The 16,958-nt window shown below is 43.7% G+C and overlaps 1 protein-coding gene across 1 annotated transcript in view; it reads right to left on the reverse strand.

The window, feature by feature from the left end:
• Positions 1-16,958, reverse strand: part of BICC1 (BicC family RNA binding protein 1) — a 221,735-nt gene that overhangs the window by 100,160 nt on the left and 104,617 nt on the right. The gene's annotated exons all lie outside the window — the stretch shown is intronic.

A 16,958-nucleotide genomic window follows, 5' to 3' on the forward strand; every position in this document is an offset into this window, starting at 1 on the left:
AAGCAATGTCTAGACCTAGCAGCCAGCACCACTCATTAATTACCCAGAATTTAAATTCAGAGTTAACTAAAGTAGCCAAACGGTGAAGACAACCGAATGCATTCAGAACACGATTAACAGTAACATTTCCTTTGTGGGCCTTTGTACCAGACATAAGAGTAAATTGGTCCACACACAGGTCGTCCATCGCTGAATCTCCTTCCTTCAAGCGTCCTACAGCTCTCAGCAGCTGTCTCAGGCTGGCAGCCTACCCATGCGTTCTGTCTGGTCGTTGTCAGGGATGTTAGGAGTTGGGCCAATACTTGAAGATCCAAGAAGCCAGCAGAGAAAATTCAGATGTCTGATTTTCTGGAAAAGTTGGTAGATTCGGCACAAGGAATTCATGGGCAGCAGTTAGCTGGCACAGAGGACAGTTGCCTGCTGTGGACAAGGCCAGTGGGTTCTCAGCTGCTCCAGAGCCCCACTGTGTCCCTGATGCTGAGGTCAAACATCACTTGTATGTTGCCGCTGACTTGTTTGTAGTGCTCACTGGTCACTTGGCCCAGTGTCTACCCTGCTGTCTTTCTTGGAAAATATTTCTACTTGAAACAAAACAAAAACCGGGATCTCACTGTCTCTACATTTGGTCTATATACTAATCTGACCCAGAAGGAAATTGAGTCTCTTGCCATCATTCTTCTAAGACCTGGTCCCTGCCTACCTCACCTTTGCTAATTAACTAAGTTGTCATCAACATTAAGTGGATTAGTTAACTCTATGTTATTGGGTTTTTGTTTTGTTTTTCAGAGAGAGTTGTTCATTGATATGAGACACGGTCTCACATTGGCCTCAAATCTATAGTTTTCTTGCCTCGGCCTCCTAAGTGCTGAGACTATAGAGTGTAGCAACCAAGCCCAACTCTACAGGGCTACTAAAAAATAAAATTGAAAAAGGGATGCTTGCTCATTGGTTAAGAGCACATGCTGCTCCTGCAGAGGGCCTGAGTTCTGTTCCCAGGACCCACATGTTAGCTCATAACCATCCATAACTCCAGTGGCAGGGGATTTGACACCTCTTCCAATCTCTGTGGGCACTGCATATACACAGTGCATATACATACATGTAACAGAAAAGCAAACCTTTTGGTCTTTTTAAATTTTATTTCTTTTGTCTTTGAGATTATAATATAATTATATCAATTCCACCCTCCCATTCTTCCCTCTAAACCACTCCTCCTGGCCTTCTTTCACATCCATGGCCCTCTTTTCATTAATTGTAGTTACATCCATATATGGCTAAGCATATATATATATATTTCTAAATAAAATCAGCACAAACCTTCCCAAAAAATAAATGAATAAATAAAAATACTATCTTCTTCAACTGCCTCAATCCCAGCTGCCTAGTAGATGCCCCCTCCCTGTTTCACCACTACAGGACCTGTGAACCTACTGATCTCTCTTGTGAACGGTCCCAGCCCAGGCTCCTCCTCAAACCCAACCTTCAGCTGTCACCTGCTCAAGCTACCTCTCTTCCCACACTTACGTCGCCCGGCTAGAATCACGCCCTCTCCTCGCTAGGCTCACATTCTTTCTCATCCTTATGTCAAGCAAGTGTCGTTTCACCTCCTGTATTTACGAATTCACAGCCTGAAAAAATTAGGGGAAAAAATGGAGCTCACTGTCCTGCACACAGCAAACATTAGGGATGTTTGTGCAAATGATGCTGACGATGTCTTTATCTAGTTACCTATGTAGAGTCAGGCCGTTTCTAGTGTTCTCAGGCAATTTCTAGGGTGTCATGTGGAGCAAAGCACGTGACCATGCTCAGCCTCATTCTCACATCTCTGCGAGATTATTTGTAGTTTCTACTGCTTGGGCAGACAGAAGGACTTGAGAAGATGGACAGAATTCTGACAGAGGAAATGCTTGCTGATGCTGGAAGCTGTAAGGAAACAAACTGGCCGGCTGAGAAAGGGTGTGGAAAACAGTCCCTCACAGAGGAGCAGTGCATAGGGGAAGGTCAAGAGGACACATGGAAGAGCATCAGTCAGCACAGGTGAGAGGCTGTGAGTCCCGGCTTGTGCTACCAGGAAGGCTCAGGTCTCCTGACATCTGCATCTATGGATAAGCCCTAAACAGACTTGAAGATGTGACACAGACCAAAGCCATCAAGACTCCTGTTGACATCATTTGCTATTGGTCAATCGCAGCTACTGCAGGGTGGAGCAACTTATTTCACTTTCAGGGGGGTCAGAAGTTGCCCCCAAGAGCTTAAGAATTAAGCTGATAGTGCAAATTCAGTCTCTTTAGGGACGGCAGGAATACACTCTAAGGCCTGTGGGTTAAAAACCCCTAAAAGATGACCGGAAACACAGGTATTTACATTACGGTTCTGAACAGTCGTAAAATTACAGTTATGAAGTAGCAACGAAAATAATTTTACGGCTGGGGGTCACCACAGCACGAGGAACTGTGCTAAAGGGTCTCAGCATTAGGAAGGTTGAGAAACACTTCTCTAAGAGAATATCTCAGCAGAGTTGGAAGAAAAAAAAAACTAGGGGGAGGAGTGAAGGGGGCTCAGGAAGTCCAATCCTTGAGCTTGATGCACAAAAGAGCCACGGAGATGAGTTGACACCCACACAAGAAGCAACTCAAAAGACGTGCGTGCAGCAAGCTGTGTGAAAGGTGTCCTAAACAGACCATCAGAGGACTAGAAAAACCAAAGTCAGGAAGACAATAGAAATGAAAGACACTAAAAATACCCCCCCCCAAGAAGAAAATTACCATCTCAGTCTCGGGAAGAAAAAGAAAATATCTGAAGTGACTTCCAGAAAACTGGTTCTAGGTGTTTTGTTTTAGTGTGTGTGTGTGTGTGTGTGTGTGTGTGTGTGTGTGTGTGTGTGTGTAAGTGTGCATGTATGTATGTGACTTTTGCTGTGCCAATTTCTACATGTCACATAACCAAAGAACTGCTGACTCCACTGTATCTTCTATAAACATTTTTAAAGGCTTTTTTTTTTTTAATTATGGGGCTGGGGAGAAAATTCTGTGGCTTTTCAGTGGGTGGAGGCACTGCTTTCTTTAAGAGGGCCTCATGTGTTTCCCAAAGTCATTTACTTATTACAAACTTGACCAGGAAATCACTTCCCAGAAACCTGCTGTGAGCCTTAGTTCACACGTAAGTCAATACTCTGTCCAAAATGTTCAGTTTCCATCCAAGGACTTAATTGGATTAAGTGGCTAACTCTGACCCTCTCTCTCCCAGAAGGATGTTGGTGTCCTTGGCTGTGTGAAAACTGACCTCAAAGTTGAGTAATGGCCTAAAATGCCTCTCACTTCCTTATAGAAATAAAACTATAAATACCATTGTGTCAGCTAAGCTACAGAATACAGAGGTATGCCAAGCCACAAAACTTGGGAGGAGAAAAAAGAAAATATCCTGAGAGTTCAAGATAGATTTTGTGTATGCATGTGTGTGCGCGCGCACGTGTGTGCGTGTGTGTGTGTGTGTGTGTGTGTGTGTGTGTGTGTGTGTGTGTGTATGTCTGCAAATAAGAGGTCAAAAACAAATTTCTTCTATCGATCCCCACCCCTTATTTTTCATATACTTATTTTGTGTGCATAGGATGCGGAGGGTGGTGCACACACCATGGTGTCTGGAGGTCAGATGACAACTCTCAGCAGTTGGTTCTTTCTTCCATCATGTGCATCCTGGGATTGTACCTAAGGCATCTGACTTGGTGACGAGCACCTTTGCCTTATGACCCCATCTTGCTGGCCCTCCACTTTTTTTTTTTTCTTGTGACAGGATCTTTCATTGAGCCTGGAACTCACCAATTCATGGAGAATTTCTGGCAGATAAAGTCCCAGAATCCTGTTTTCTACTGGCTCCCAGCACTGAGGTCACAACAAGTGTATGCCACGACACTCCTCTCTCTACTTGAGTACTAGGGATTGGAACTCAGGTCCTTACACTTGTGTGGCAGGCACTTTACCAACTGAGCCACCTCTCCAGCCCCTATAGCTATGGTCCTAAAAATCATACTGTTGCTTATTTCCATCTTCCTAAAGTCTACACTCAAAGAGCAAACATCACATTGTGAATACTCCTCTGTGAACATTAAATCATGCCTTAAGTTATTTTCTTTGAGGCAAAGCTTCACTGTGTCGCCCAGGCTGGCTTCAAATTCTCGATTCCTTTGCCTCCGTCCCTCAAGTTCTAGGTTCCTGGGATTACAGGTATGCAGTATCATGGCCAGCACACCGTGAAGATCCAAAAGACTTACTCTAAATTAATCCAGTTTCCATATAACATATAACATCTTCTTGTTATGACAACAGAAGAGAAATGAAAAATCTACCCAAGCGGTCATGTGCAAACTGTTTGTGATAGGCCACGTGCATCGTGAAGGATGGCCCGCACATCCACAGCTTCTGCCCTCTGCTATGTCAAAGACTGACACTCTGAACTGCAACGTAAGCATCTGAATAAATCACCCTTAAGCTTCTGTTAGTTAGACGTATTGTGTTCATCACGAACAGAACATGAATAGCTGAGTCACGAACTCAATGTTTATGCTACTGTCAGATTTGACAGCAAATATTTGTAGCAAAAAATATCATTCCCATGAACATAAACTTTCACTATATGAAGTAACTAAAATATGGGGAGGGCAAGCGATGAATATACACAACTCTTCACCTTAACTCCCTAATTCAAACGTACCTTTTTACCTTTTTATTGAGAAGTTTACACATACAAATAATGTGTTTTGGCCAGCCCTCCAGTTCCACCTCCATCCCATCGCGTCCTTCCTCCCAAGTTCATGTGTTCTCTTTTATTCAAACCCTCTGAGTCTTCTCAGTGCTGCCTGTGTGCGCATGTGGGACCATCTGTGGGAGCTTGAGCGGCTTTTCAGGGGTTGCATCTTTGAAGAAAACCAAGTCACCCTTCCCCCACCTGCAATTCCCAAGAGCTCCTCAAGTAGAGGTGGGACTCCACAAGGCCCTCCAGCATTGACATGTGACTTTGCCTGGCTTGACCGTGTGCAGAGGACGTGCAATGCAGTCTCAGCGGCCAGCAGGTCACTTGGACACAGCCCTGTCACGTCCAGTGGACACTGTTTCAGAGCCGACACCCCCTACTTCTCGCTCTTACAGCCTTTCTGTCCCCCTCTTCCATGATGATCACTGAGCCTTGGGGGGAGGGTGTGTGATGTAAATATCCCATTTAGAAGCATACGCTCCACTGTCTCTTGTTCGCATGCTAACCTGTTGTAGGTTTCTGTATTAACCACTATTCACACCAAGAAATAAAAAACAAAATAAAATAAAAAGAGTCTTTGATGAGAAGAGATGCACTTAAGAACATAGGGGGCAGTTTACTACTATGTCCATTTAGCAGAATAAGGGTGGCAAATGTTTCTCTAAGTCCCATGACCTAGCCAGGCATGGTTTGGGGCCCAGGTAACAGCATCAGGCATGATAAAAACACATGCTCACATTTCAACTTTTATAAACAATGATTAGCTTTCTATCCCCCCCCAAGGCTAATGTTGCATTTTCTATACTATAAGTATCCTTAATAAATATTAAATTACATGTCTCTGCTTGGCTGTAGTTATGTGAGGGTGAAGAGAGATGTAGGCAGAAAGAGATGGCAAAGCTTACGTTGAAAATCTTTAGCTGTTTGGAAATTTTCCATCAATTTTTTTTTTAATGTCAGAGATTTACAACAAACTGTTTACACAATTTTACCAGCCTAAAACAAACTGCTGAAGTTCGACCAAAATAAACAAGTACAATCTTATCAAGTTCTCCAAGTGTCTGGTTTAAAATAAACTAAAATAAAATAAAATAAGAAGTCCCAGTTAGCGTCTGCAATGCTCATCATGGGCTTCCTCCATCTCCAGCAAATTTCCAATTTGTATGCCACCAGGGAAGAGGCGTTGCTAAACTACACATCGGGGCAGGTTTGCGGCAATTACAGGATAATGTGTTACAGGTGAAGCCGCCCCATGCCAAACCAAGAGCAGTCAGCCCTCTGACATGTTTATTCCACCAGAGTCTCCCACGCAGGCGGAGCGTTAAAAGTCTACAGATGAGTAATCAGCACCGGAGATCAACCCAAGGCAAGTGAAGTTTACGCCGACTCTACTTGAAATATGCATTGCTGTTCCAGGAAACGAAGACTGGATTCCCTAAGTGGAAACTTCTCCTCTGATCTGTTGACTGCTCACCCAGTGGCTCCCAGCCGGGCGCCACCTACAGCCTGCTTCTTGCAAAGAGCAACTCATCAGAGCTGCATGGCCCCTGTGTCACTGGAGAAGCAGTCTACCCTCATGAAGGAGGGTGTTCATTCCCTTGGTTGGTTGCTTGATGTAGGAAGTGACCGAGAGTTAGTTTCACTCACACCACCCTGAAGGAAACCAAGGAAGGGAAGATGGCGGTGTAGTCAACTCTCACAGGAGAGGTGAGACATTAGAAGGTCTCGTTATTTTCATTTTAAACCAAGAAATCCCTTCCATCCATTTGGATCTTATGGTCATCGCTCACAGTCTCTCACATTCATAGCTTCCATACTCCTTGCTTATATGCTCTTCATATAATAACATTGAAAATGCACATGATAGTTGAAGCCCATTTGCAGTTGGTGAAAACTGAATTCTAAATTTATGCAGCAGAGGAGGAGGTTGGGTCTAGCCAGGATCAAGATCATGTGGTTCTTCCTGCCTGGCTCAGAGGCTGAAGGAGAAGGAAGGTACCACATACCAGGAGGCCAATTCAGGAATCCCAAACTCTGAGACCCCTCCTCACCAACACTAAAGTAACTGAGGGTCCATGGACTATTCCTCAACACTTTTTTTGTGAATGACATGATCTAGGGATGTCCCCTAGATAGTCACCACACCACAAAGCATTCCAACCGAAACACACAAGGCATGCGCATGTGTGTGTGTGTATGTGTGTGTGTGTGTGTGTGTGTGTGTGTGTGTGTGTGTGTTAAGATTTATTTATTTATTATTTATACAGTATTCTGCCAACATTCCAGAAGAGGGGACCAGATCTCATTATAGACTGTTGTGAGCCACCACATCGTTGCTGGGAATTGAACTGAGGACTTTTGGAAGGAAAGCCAGTGCTCTTAACCTCTGAGCCATCTCTCGAGCCCCGTGGCCAGGGCTATAGTTGCGAACCTTTGAACAAAGGATGGGACAAACCTACACAGAATGTCAATGCACAGCCCTTGTGGTACACGGATCTGATGCACATTTGCTGTGTTAACATAGCTAACGCAACAAAGCTGATCCCCTATCATGTCCCCAGCAGCCTGGCTATACACTGGGCTTCCATCTCTTCTTCTGTTATGAATCACTACATAAATTAAAAAGCTCAGAGGCATCAGCGACCAGTCATGAAACCTCTTTTCAAGTCTGGCATGACTACCCAGGAAGCATCCATGTGTTCATCGGCTCCACATGTAGAGCAAAGCTGGTCATTCCTCAGTATCCGTGAAGAATGGGCAGCGAGGTCCTCAAAGACAATCAAGACCAAGGATGCTCAAGACTCTGATATTAAAAAAAGTGCATGTTATTTGTGCCGGATCTACACACACTTACCTTCCATGCTGAGTCATCTGTTACTTATTATATCTCACACAGCATAAAACATCTCTGCTGCTTACAGCATGATGACAAGCAAGGAGGTCTGGTCCTATCCAGAACAGATGTAATGTTTAAAAGTCTCTTTCAGTTCAAAGCTGGTGGAATCCACACCCAGAAGGTCTAAACTGGGAGTGACGATCACTGGTTCCCCGGGTGTAAAATATTTATAGGCACCCATCATCAGAAAGGGAAGCTGGCTGGCCATGTGATAGCACAGCCCGGAAGATGAGGGCGCAACCAATCAGACGCCAATGAGCAAAGAAATACCCTGAGTGTGGACTTGCTGACGGGCTCCCTGTGGACAGCCAGAGGGAGTCAGGGAAGCTGTATTTACCAACACGAATAGAGACGTAGAGGGGCCAGTGCCAACAGACAGGACACTTCCCATTAAAGCAGCTCTGGCTAGGGCTTGGAATGAGGAGATAGCTCAGTGGTTAAGTGCACTGGGGTTCAGTTCCCAGCACCTACATGGTGGCTCGCAACTGTCTACAACTTTATTCCTGGGGTTCTGTACCCTCTTCCAGCCTCCTTGGATACTGAACACACGTATCACCCAGACACAGCTACAGGCTAAACAATCATGCACATGAAACAAATAAAACGTTTATAAAAGGAAAATTCTTTAAATATAAAAGGGGATTCTGTTTGCTGTTTTGAATGGTCTGGAGATTCTCTGAAATCTAAGCCATATATAGCTGTAGCACACGCTACAGGCCATTGAATATATATATATATTGAATATATATATTTTAAATGTACTTCCTTAGCAATACTCCTTACAGCCTTCACGTCTATGATCATACAAAAAGGTTTTAATTAAGTAACACTCCTAGGACATTAGGGAGACTATTGCCACATTTTCAGAGATATGATTTTGTTTTTTAGTATTGACGCAAACTCACGGTCACTCTAAAGCAATTTCCTTATTATATAAACTGCTAACTACCCCCTCAATTAACATGTGGGTTTCTTTTTTTTTTTACAAATTTTATTCATTTATTTTAAGATGTATAAAATCCTAAAATGACATTTATTAACCATTAACGCAAGCACGTGGGCGTCATCTTGTCTCAGACCCTCCTGTTGGTGGCATGCGAAGTGAAGTCACGGTAGGTACCACCCTGAGTTTCCGGACTCTTCTTTCATCTGAACATACTAAGCAAGGCACACCCACCCGTTTCAGAAGGGGAAGAAAGACACTTCAATAACTTCCTAGGTACTGTACCTAACCTAAAACAAGCAATGTGCAGGAAGAAGAGTAGCAACGGAGCTCGGGGATCAATGGCATCAATAAGGTGGAGTTTTCTCAAATGGGCATCTTCCCGCTGGGCTCCGTCTACACCAGGTCTTCCCTGACATGCACCTTCTGTAAAAGACACATGGCGTGTGGAGCTGGCTAGGACGACTGAATTTCAAGATTGTTCACTCATGGCCAAACCTAACGGTGACAGTCAAAACACTGAATTTGACTGGGAGGAAAAAAACAAACAAACTGAGTGGAAAGTGTAGATTTTAGCTGGCTTCAAAAAAAGGTCACAGGAGAGGACTCATGACAGAGAGAGAGAGGGAAGGGCAGTTTGAAAACTCCCGATTACATCATAAGTCAGTGCACCTGGCCCAAGACACCAACAGTATCAGAGTTCCTGTGGTGAGGTGAGACCTCCCTCTTCCAAACTAAAAAAACTGAGGAAATTTTCCAGAAGGACTTTTTTTTTTAAATATCTAGTCTCCATTTGTATGTTTTCTTAAAAAGTAGATGACCATAAAATGCTTGACGCTGTATAAACTGTTTGCTGGTGGTGTTTAATATTTTGTGCTCTAAAACTGTCACTTACCCTAAGCCAGGATGCAGTTACTGAGCACCTGGGGTGAGTGTGTGTGTGTGTGTGTGTGTGTGTGTGTGTGTGTATGAGGGTACACACACACACACACACACACACACACACACACACACACACACACACACCCCATAGGCTACTAGGTATATAACTGACCTCTAACCTTGGACCATAGAGCTGTGGGTCAGGAATGTTCCTCAGTCCTGGCTCTGCCTCTAAGTGACTCAACTAACACTGAAAGGCAAACCTGACCACCCAGGTGTGGTAATAGTCTTCAGACTCCTGTCTCCCTCTCAATCTGCTGCTCTGCCTTAAAAGGGTAGAGGCAAGAGGGAGGAACAGAGGGATGGAGAGAAAGATGGAGCGGGGAGAGGGAGCTAGCACAAACTTGAAAGTTGTTTTTATACTAGATAATGCATCTCATTTGGAAAAATCCCAAAGAGAGAGGGCCAAACTACTTCCTAGAAGGGGGCAGAAAGGCCGGAAGAGCCAGGGATCGGGGAGCTAGCGGTGAGATCGCGTCTCTCAGTAATACCAGAAGCTACACTCACAACGTCTCACCAACATGACCACCCAAATGTGAGCCAAACAAGGGCACCATAGATATGGATGAGGGAAAGACCAAGGGGCATGCAGCCTAGACAAAAAACTACAGGCAGCTAAGGAATGCTGGGAGTGGGAGAAATAGTCTCCCCCCCCCCCCGGGGGGAGGGGGAAGAGCACACAGATTGATTATCCAATACCAAATGGTCAGCCATGAAAGCATACCTATCCAAGTAACGTTCTACAGACGGAGCAGGTCATACTTAGAAACGCATGTGTGTATGTGTTCCTTTCCCTACAAGGCCACCAGTGCCACCAACTCACAGCTGAGCACTGTTTGCTACAGCATCACTGAAGGGAAGTCTGGTCTTTCTTCTTCTGACACTTCATGTATTTTCTAAACATGGTTTCCTCGAACCCAGGCTGTGAGCACCAAGTCGCCACAGATATTTCTAAAGTAAACGCTGGTGCCAGCTCACTCCTTTCCTTCTTATCGCTTCTGTTCTTTCCAACGGTGTTGGGTGCTTTTTTTTCCTTCATTTTTTTAAATCTAATTAAGCATATTCAAGGTACAGTTATAGCTGGCTATCCAGTTGTAGTATATAGGTATTGCCCCAATAGACTCATGCGTTTAAATGCTTGGCTCATGGGGAGTGGCACTATTAGAAGGTGTGGCCTTGTTGGAGGAAGTGTGTCACTGTGGGGGCGGGGACTATAGGAGAGTGTGGCACACAGTCTCTTCCTGCTGCCTGCAGATCAAGATGTAGACCTCTCAGCTCCTTCTCCAGCACCACGTCTGCCAGGATGCTACCATGCTTTCCGCCGTGATGATGATGGACTTAAGCCTCTCAAACTATAAGCCAGCCCCAGCTAAATGTTTTCCTTTGTAAGAGTTGCTGTGGTCATGGTGCCTCTTCACAGTAAAGAGACATTAACTAAGACAGCAGTTGACCCTACTGTTAGGAACAGGTCTCACATGGGATCCTCTCAGACCACCTCTGCCTACCCTTTGACCCCTGTGCAACAGGGAACATGGGTCAAAAATCACGGGCTTCCTTTTCCCCAGCCACAAGCGTGAAGTGATATGGGTTCATAAATGTTGACATTTCTGGTGAGGCTCACAGCCACACAAGCTGTTTTCCAAACGCATATTGTGCAAATGAGACACTCTTGGAATTGCGCTGGCTTTAAGCTATTTTTTAAAAAATATTTAAGAGAGGCAATCACCAACCAAGCTGCTTTCTTAAGTTCTGGGGAGGATTCTCACCCCTATCCCCAACACTTCCCCCACTGGGAAGGAATCCTCCCAGTGATAACAAAGCCACTAAGAAACACAGGAACGCAGGACTGCTGGTGGCTGGGAGTAGCAGTGCCCCCTCCCCCCAAATCTGCACTGCAGCCTGACACCCAGCATAAAGTGGCTGCAGCAGGCCATGCCCAGAGTCTGTGCTGCAATCACAGTAGCCACAGCAGTGTATTTCCAAGTCTGCTCCAACGGTGACAATACCGACTAGCTCCCCACCTTAAGGACCGGAAGGAAAGGAGAAGTGACTGTTGTGAGCACAGGTGCACGTTCACCATCACAACTGCAGATTTGCTATACATCTTCTAGTGGGAGCATCTATCTTACTTCTTTGCTGTCTCAACAAAAGCAACTTAAGGAAGAAAAGAGGGTTTACTTCTAACCCAGATTGGCAACTGAGATTAGCCACGACAGCATCCTTAATCTGAAAACACAAAATCTGCAATGCACCAAAATCCAGAACCTTCTGTCACTAAAAGAAAAAAATAAATTTCTCTTCCGCTGGTGAGATTTATAAATTGGAAGGTTGTGCTATGCCCACATATATATATATATATATATATATATATATATATATATATATATATATATATATATATATATGCACACAAACAAAACGAATGATTTTTGTCTTATAAAATTGGATTATCAGATTAGGGACTTTTCCAACCTAGATCTCTGTGCATCTAAATCTCTGTGGTGATTTGAGTAAGAACGTCTCCCAAGAGCTCATATATCTGAAAGCTTAGTCACCAGGGAGCGGCACTACTTGAGAAGGATTAGGAGGTGTGGCCTTGTTGGAGAAAGTGTGACACTGGGGGTGCGCTTTGAGGTTTCAAAAGTCCAAGCCAGGCCCAGTGGCTCTCCCTTCCTGCTCCCTGTGGTTCGGGATGTGGAACTCTCAGGAATGTCTCCGGCACCATACCTACTTACCTGCTACCATGCTGACTAAACGGACTAAACCTCTAAAACTGTAAGCTAGCCCGTTAAACGCCTTCTTTTCTGAGAGTTTTGGCAGTCGTGACGTCTCTTCACAATAACAGGACAGTAAGCAAGACACTACTCATTTTTCTTTAACATACAACCTGACTTTTACTTAAAAAAAAACAAGACATAAAATGTAGGAATCAGGGGGAACAGTCAACAGACAACACAGTCAATGGAAACAGACCCCAAAAATGCCAAGAGAGGATATTTATAGTTTACAATTAATATGACATGTTATCAAAATATCGCCAGCATGTGTACTGAGAAGAGATTTTACCAGCAAGAGAGCCAACTGAAAAATTTCTGAAATTCGTAACAAAGCTATAGCTCGGGGAGAGTGTTTTTTAAAAACCCACAGTTGGACTTCTTATGAATTAACAAACTAACTAATAGAGAAATACTGAGCCAACACTTCCAAAAGAAATTAGGAATGGCCATTGAATATGCTAAGTGACATCAATGACATTGGTACTAGAGGAATGCAAATGAGTCACAAATCAGAAACTACTGTGCGCCCACTAAAATGGCCGACGTTAAAAAGACAAACACCATCAAGTGCTGGCAAGGATATAAAACAACTGCAGCTCTCGACTATTGCTGGCGCAAATCCAATTTTATCTGTCCACTTTGAGGAGTAATTTGACTTTTTTTTTTTTTTTTTTTTTTTGCTAAAATAAAACATGCTTACTATATAGTCCAGGAACTGAGAACTCCCATCCAAAATAAGTGAGAACCCATGTCCACACAAAAGCCTGTCTGTGGGTTGTAGGTCATAACAACCATAAACTCAAAGCAACTAACTTGCCCATCCTCTGGAACAAGCATTTTGATACTCTTACAGCTGACAAGATGGCTCAGCAGGTAAATGTGCTGTCGGCAAGCCTGGCAAGCTGAGTTAGAGCCCCAGGACGCACAGAGTACAAGGCACGCACAAGTGCCCACATACATACGTGCACACAAACACATGAATGATAAATGTAAATTTTCATGTAAATATAAAAGAAGTGTACACTTATGCAACATAATTATTGGTTGGATAGAACAGCAATGAGCAGATCATATACCTAGGAATCTAGATGAATCTCTGAAGATTTAATAAAATGGTGGCTGAGGGCTAAGTATTGTATGTGTCTTAATTGGGGTCGCTATTGCTGTGATGGAACACCATGACCAAAAGGAGCTTGGGGAGGAAAGGGTTTATTTCACTTCCAGTTCTAGATAATAGTTCATCAACAAAAATAGTGAGGGCAGGAACCTGGAGGCAGGAGCTGATGCAGAGGCCATGGACAGATGCTGCTTACTGGCTTGCTCCTCATGGCTTGCTCAGCCTGCTTTCTTATAGAACCCAGGACCACCAGCTTGGGATGGCCCCACCCTCCATAGGCTGGGCCCTCCCCTAGCAGTCACTAATTAAGGAAATGCCCTACAGCTGGGTCTTGTGGGGGCATTTTTCTCCTCTGAGGTTCCCTCCTTTCAGATAACTCTAGCTTGCGTCAAGTTGACATAAAAGTAACTAGAGCAGTGTGCTTCTATCAAACGGCATTTTGAAAATCCAGGCATGGGTATGCCTGCCTATAACCCCATCGCTTGGTGGTAATGGTGAAGGAGACCTCGGAGTTCACTGGCATGCCAGTCCAGCCAAAAAAAAAAAAAAAAAGCACCCTGTTCAGTGAGAGGCCCTCTCTCAAAGGATAAGGTGGAAAGTGATGGAAAATGACACTTGAACCCAGGCCATGCAGTTGCACAAATTAAATAAATATAAAATAATGGCATTCTTGGGAAGGTGGGACTTAATAAATAAATAGCAGAGATCAGTTTCTATCGGTGCTGGTGGCTAGAAGGAGAGAAGCTATTCTTCTAAATAAAACTTTTTAACTGCATTTTGCTTTCCTTAATTTACTGAGCAAATCCTGAATGCTGATGCAGTGGAAGGCTCTATTCTGGACACTGTACATCAAAACTGACACTGTACAAGCTCCCATCTCCAAAAGTGCAGCCTTGGGTAACAACATCATTTACCGTATTTTCTGGCGTATAAGATACCGCAACTTTAACTTTAACTTTTCCAGTTAAAATACAGAGCTTGCAGCCTGAGTCTGCTGCACAGGGTGTCCATTGGAAGAGGGGGTAGTCTTATATGGTGAGTACATTCCAAACTCTATATTTTAACTAGAAAAGTTAAAGTTGAGGGTCATCTTATATGCCGGGAAATTTGGAAATTTTGAGTGTTCTAACCTGCTACTAAATGTTTATAAAGTTCAATGGTTTTTTTTCCATATTCTCATCAGACTGCTTTTAAAAACTCTGTATTTTCTGTCCATGGCAGTACATTTATACAGTTATAAGGCAAGCCATATGAAAGTATAATATACTCAACAAAATGAGGCTTTCCTACATTTCCAAAGACAAGGCCTGAGAGGCAGGAAAGCGGTGAAGTAATCCATGTCATCATCTCGCCTCCTCACTCTAATACCAAAGACCAAGAGATGGCTCAGTGGCTAAGAGCGCTTGTTACTCTTCCAGAGGACCACAGTTCAAGTCCCAGCACCCCTGTCAGGCAACCTACAACCTCCTGTTTCTCCAGCTCCAAGTAATACAATACCCTCTTCCAGCCTCTGTGGTACCTGTGCAAAGTGCAGCATACACTCACACCCAAGAGTAGAAAGTAAAAATAAATCTTTTAAAAATAATAAAATAAAATAAATCAATAATTAAGAGTCTAGCCGAGGCATTCGATATTTCAGGCCTGTCTTCTTCACTTTTCAAGAGGTGGTTTTTTCCCCCCTCACACTCAAACTGAAATGCGTCCTTCACTGTGTGAATAGAGATACATGCTGTACGAGTTTAGCTGACATGGGGCTTCAGATTGCTAATGTGAGAGTGGAAGGACAAAGCAGTCTGATGAGCTCCCCGTTCTCTGCACCTGGAAGGAGTTTTAAGAATGGAATGTCATGGGCCAAGGATGCAGCTCCGTGAAAGAGCGCTTTTCCAGCACATAGGAGGCCCTGGGTTCGATCCTCTGTTTTGCACAGATAAATAATTGTCTTTTATCTTAAACAGAAGAAGCTTTGAAAGACTTTAATTCCTACAGATAATCACTTTTCTATTTTTTATTTTTTAATTTTCTGTACATTGGTGTTTCGCCTGCATATATGTGAGATCCCCTGAAACTGGAGTTACAGACAGTTGTGTGGTTGCTGGGATTTGAACCCGAGCCCTCTGGAAGAATAGTCAGTGCTCTTAACCTCTGATCCATCTTTCCAGCCCTCCTACAGACAATCTTAAGAAAAAAATTATATATGTTGTGGACTGCTAAGTTCTTAATTTTTTATGTCAGCTATTGGGAACTTATCCTCACAGTAGATTCCCAGGGACATGCTGAGGGTGTGTGTGTGTGTGTGTGTGTGTGTGTGTGTGTGTGTGTGTGTGTGTGTGTGTGTGTGTGTGTGTGTGTGTGTGTGTGTGTGTGTGTTTGTGTGTAAGAGGCTTGATTAATTCCATACTTACTGAAGTCTGCTTCAGGTACAGTGAATAAAAGAAACACACATACACACACTCTCTCAAATCAATCTTTAGTCAAATGAGCAACACTTCTTTCTTTCTTCTTTCTTTCTTTCTTTCTTTCTTTCTTTCTTTCTTTCTTTCTTTCTTTCTTTCTATGGGTCTCAGGTAGCTTTGAACTTGCCATGTATCTCAGGATGATTTTGATCCCCCAACCCTCCCATCTGTGCCTCCCATGGACTAAGGCTACACTTGCATATCACTACCCTGTCCTTAAAACTTCTTATTTCAAAGTCAACATTCCATCAGATTTGAAGTCAGTATAAATTCAATAATACTTAATCCAATTTTAAGCTTATTTTGAAGTACTTAGTTACCTTCCAATGACTTCAGTTATTTTCCACTATGTAAGAAATTATGTAACATAAACTTGTGCCATACAATCTCTGTGGAATGAGCTTGGGCCGGCAACTGAGCAAAACCTGAGCACAGAATACGCGCGTCATCCTGTACCTTCGTTTTCATTACTGAACCCAAACACTGTGAGGATAACAACAACTAACTTAACACATTCCAGAAAATAAAAAATGGAAAGCAGATGGAAATCCTCAGATTGGCATGAACCACGCAGCCCTGGGTTTGCTTTCTAGGCCATGCCTACAATTCTCCTGGCTGGAGTAAGGTCTAGGGCCTTGACAGAGACCAACTTGACCAGGGTTCTGCATCACATCGCCCGCCATGTTCCTGAAGGAGGTGGGAGAAGGTGAGAGCACACCTGGCCTCTTAATGTCATCTCTAATGTCTGGATAGAAAGCACATTAGACTGAGCGTCTGAATCCAGTGAAGGGACAGAAGTTGGGAGAGAAGCTGGGACAGGCATGAGAGAGCTTAAGAGGCTCAGAACACGGGCAGCATATGATCCCTTGAGCAGTCACACACCCTTAAAACACAGTGCTGACACCAGGTTGTGACCAATGAACCAGCTCTGTCCTATCCAGATGCAGGAAATGAAACCATTATAACAAAACACACCTGATTCCTCCGACTGACTCTCTAATACAGTAACAAAGATTAAAGCAAAACCCTCAGCAACTATGAATTTTAAAAGGACAGGCTGAACACGACAGGTTAGGAAGGTCAT

Source organism: Acomys minous (assembly GCF_964271855.1).
Source record: "Acomys minous genome assembly, chromosome: 13".
In the NCBI taxonomy this organism is placed as follows: Eukaryota; Metazoa; Chordata; class Mammalia; order Rodentia; family Muridae; genus Acomys; species Acomys minous.